Source organism: Teleopsis dalmanni, chromosome 1 (assembly GCF_002237135.1).
Source record: "Teleopsis dalmanni isolate 2A chromosome 1, ASM223713v2, whole genome shotgun sequence".
Taxonomy (NCBI): domain Eukaryota; kingdom Metazoa; phylum Arthropoda; class Insecta; order Diptera; family Diopsidae; genus Teleopsis; species Teleopsis dalmanni.
The window spans coordinates 81,430,770-81,435,356 of NC_051846.1; positions in this window are offsets into that span (position 1 = coordinate 81,430,770).

The following is a 4,587-nucleotide window of genomic DNA, read 5'->3' on the forward strand; positions in this document are numbered from 1 at the left end:
GTCGAATAAATTAATGGATTCTTATTATAATTAATGCAAATAATATACAAACACGGATGAACCAGATATGATATAATAAGCCTTTATGCATGTAATGGCTTAAAATTGATTTCTGTGCTGTTAATTAAAGAGAAAATTATTGTGTTGTACTATATTTGTTGTATATATTTAAAAAACAAATAGAATAGTATTGAAATTTAACAATTAAAATTAAAAAAAATATGATTAATTAGTTCAATTATTCTTCAGCTGGTTTATGATTTCGTTCTAATATAAACACTGCAAGTAAATTTATTAATACTTTCACAACAAATTAACAAAACTCCAGAAAAATTTGCGAACATAAAAGTCAAGTACGGCTTTGGGTCAGTTGTTTAAGGTGTGCTGACTCTGAGCTTCAAATCTGACAGGACACGAGTTCGATTTCTGGTACTTGCAGTCTCAAAAAAAATTATTTACGTATAATTAAATACAAAAATTATTTCCAAGACCACTGATGATGAGTTTTGTGCAATACTCAAGATAGCTGTTTTTCAATTAATTAAAATAATATAAAAATGAATTTTTGTTGTTGTAGTTCACTACTGTTCGAAAAATCTCTTAAAAAATTTTTTAATATAAAATTAAAATAAGCAAGCATTTAAAATTTACTACAATTAAACATTAAAATATACATCAACCAAAGTACCAGTTAACTGCATTTAACATATATAGTTCCTTTTACAAGCATGTTATTTTGCAATTAAATGCTTTTTTGATGTTTTTTTTATTCCCATTGCAGTTAAGTATTAATGCACTTCAAGAATTATAGTCGCAAACGCTTTGCAGGAAATTAATTGCAGTGAGTGAAAAGCTTTGCATAGTTTTAGGAGAAAAAAAAAATTTATTGTTCCAATCAAGTTTATTTTGAGTAGATCAAAACGAGGCGATTACAGGATATGCATGCAAATATTTAGGCGGAAATGTAAGTCATAAAAGACATTCATGCACTCAAAGTAGAAACAGGAAGCAGTTTTTGAATTCCATGCGAAACGTTAGAGAGCAAAGCAAAGCTGTCGCATTTTAAACAACTGCCATGCATACAAATGCTTGAATATGCATTTTTGCTATTTCATCAACAATGTGATTTAATGCATAAGTAAACCTGTGCCAACCATTACCAGGACAGCAGCAACAACAGCATTAACAACAACAAGAATAACAGCGGCAGCATTGACATCAACAACAGCAGCAACTTATAAAATGCAGAAAACAATAGCAACATGCTGTTTACTGTTGTTGGCTATGCTGTTAGCAATGCGCGACACATATCGCTGTCACATGCAACTGATTTTAAATTGCACGGGCGGATTTCTGCAGGCAACAGAAACGGATGCAGATGCAGATGCAGCAACGGGTTCAGGAATGGGCTTCGAGTATGGGAACGATAACAGTAGCAACAATGGGGGCGCGCGCTCGATTCACATTTGGCTCATTGAGCATAACAAGCACGAACTTAATTGAAATTTTCAATATGAAAACAATTTGCAATAAACTGGAGTGGATTGGGTTAACGCATAAGTGTGGGAGTATGTTTGAGGCGTGGCAGCAAGTAAATATTTTCTGTTTGTTTGCGTATTTACGTTGCTGTTAACGCAATGACAGCAACAACACTGATGAAGCGGTCGGAGTTGGAATTGCTATTACAAACGTAGGAGTGGCATGTAATCTGCAATTGAAATGCGTTAATTCCATGTGTTGTTCTTGTTTCATTGCAATTTATTCCGATATAAATGCTTGTGAGTAGTGGTATGCATGCTGCCAGTTTTATATTGCAATTAATTTGAATGTGTGTACTTGTATCTTAAACTGTAATGACGTTACGAACACTTATTGCATTTACGTAAATGATTTCGAAATTGAAGTCTTCATGGATGTCTCTAGGGATGTTTGGTATTCTGCATTAACGTTTGCGACATAAACTTCACTTATGTATGTCGTCATAATTGCGTGAGTTCACATTTCATATTTGCAGTAAATTACCTTCAGAAAATGTTTAATTTACCACGTACTTGTAAGCAAAACTTTAGAATTCAGTAATTATGTTAGCTTAATTCACCATGAAATTAGTAATTTAAATGCATCTTAATATTATTAGCTTAAAGTTGGTTTAAAATTCTATGCAATAGCGAATAAATGAATAAATAAATTAGTTACTAATATAATTCTAATTTTAAATAGAATACTTTATCAATGGAGCAAATAAGTACTTAAGAAAAAGATAAATATAATAAATTTGTAATTTTTTTTTTTATACAATAAACTAATTAACAATTAAAATAATTGAAAATCTACTAGATAATAGACTTATTAAAGATAGACTGTCTTATTAAAGATTAGCAATTTTTTCAATCGTTACATTGTATGTTAACATAGCTTAGATTTCGAGATACAGAGCTTTAAAGTTGACAATTTTTAAATAAAATACATCAAGAAGCCAGCAATCTGCTAGTCTAATTAATATAACAGCAACATATGCTATTTGGTGCAAGATGACGAGTTTGAAATTTTTTTTGACACTCCACCATTTTTTAAGTTCAAGCTGTGAAAAAAACGAAAATATTACTTATTTTTCAATATAAAAACCTTTATAATCAGGTTTTTCTACCCAGTTTTCAATACTCACAGATTTCTTCAATAAAAAGGACCACAACGAGTGCGAAGATTAGCACATAAGCTATATTCATTTCTTAATATCATAACAATTATTAGCCTTGATCTGGGCCAAAGGGAGGTCACTGGGTCAAGAATTACTTTTCCCTTCTGACATTAGGAGGTCCGCAACAACTAACATTTTCGCTTTCATTCGAAAAGCAGAATGTCTTCTGTTCGGTTAGGGTCTGTTGCAGCACAAAATATCAACTATGGTCGCATTGCTCCGCTACATTAGGAGACGGTACCCTGTTTACTTCTATTCTATCATAACAATTATTAATTTGTGTTTTCTTTTTTAAATTAAAGTAGGTGGAATAAAATTGTAAGGCCGTGAATATACGTGACAAAAAATAGAAAGCCGTCTGTATATGAGATCCGTAGTCAAAAAGTGCTCGTAAACAACTATATCACAGCATTAACTGAAGTTATAAAACTGCGTCATCTATGAATAAAATTAAATTTGTGATATTATGTACGACTGTAGATCGGTCCTTAATCTCAATATTTCGAAAAGTAATTTATATCGGCTTTGTATATAACTATATATAAAAATCGTACACCATATTAAATTAACATCGTTGTCAAATTGACGTGCTCGAAAATTTGAGTTCGTGTTCTTCGTAATCTGATTTTATAATAATTACGCGATTTGTGTCAGCGCCCCAATGAAACCAGCGCCTCAATAAGTTACAATCAAGTGGTACGAAAGCGGTCAGAATGGTAAGTTCTTTAAGGGTTCATTTCAAGAAACTCTTAGTGGTTTTGTGACTATTTCTTAAGAACCACGGGACTTATCCATCGTCATTTACTATTCCTTATATTGATTTTTAGAAAAATATTATAATGATCACTAAATTGTTTAAAAGCGAAAAAATTGTTGACATATTATACATTACACATGTGAGTCGTTCTTAGCCGTATCCAGTAGACTTTTCTAGCCAGTTCTTTTAGTTATCAATCAAATAGGCTTGCTGTCACTACTTGGTAGTACAAAGTGGATTCACATCGTTTGCCAATTGGACTTTCTACCGAAAACGCGGAGGTTCTCTACCATATTTTCCACAAGCGGGTGTTGAATCAAACATCTTTCTAGCCGGAATATTTCTTCCATTCGCATGACTTAATCAAACAAGCGAATCCGCTGAACTCTTATGCGTTTAATATCAATGCCATGGTATAGCTTATCGATTCATTTAATTCGGTGCAACGATTTGATTCGCTGTAAATACGCAAGAGACCATAGACCTTCTAAAGAAAAATTCGTTTGAATGCTTCTAGTGCGTTCACATTTCTATTGGCTATTGTTTAAGCCTCCGAGCCGTACAATAGGACAGGCTTACTAACAGACTTTTAGAGCGTTATTTGTTCTTCGACAGAGGGCTCTACTCTTCGATTGTTTACTTAGCACAAAGAAACATTTATAGGCAAAAGTGATTTTACGTTGTATATCTAGAATGTCGTCATTTTTGTTGTTTACGCTGATTCCTGAATAAAAAAGAATTTCAGAATTTCGAACTCATAACTGTCCACAGTGATGTGAGTTTTTTCCAAATTCTAACGAAACTGGTCGTATTGTTTAATGTCATTTTGTATAGCCGTATAAGTTTTGCTGGCAGACCAACTTAAGACATAGCGATATAAATAGTACTTCTAGTCGTAGTGTCAAAAGCGTAGTTTGAAAGGATGACATGTGGCAATTCGTTTTTCTTGGATCTTCTCCACGGCTTGATGTTTATGAATATATAATCTATGGAAGATTTGCCAGGCCACGCAATTGTCTAATAATAATAATAGATGGCATGTGTCAATTCGTTTTTCTTGGATGTTCTCCAGGACTTGATGTTTGTGAATATATAATCTATGGAAGATTTACCAGGCTACGCAATTGTATAA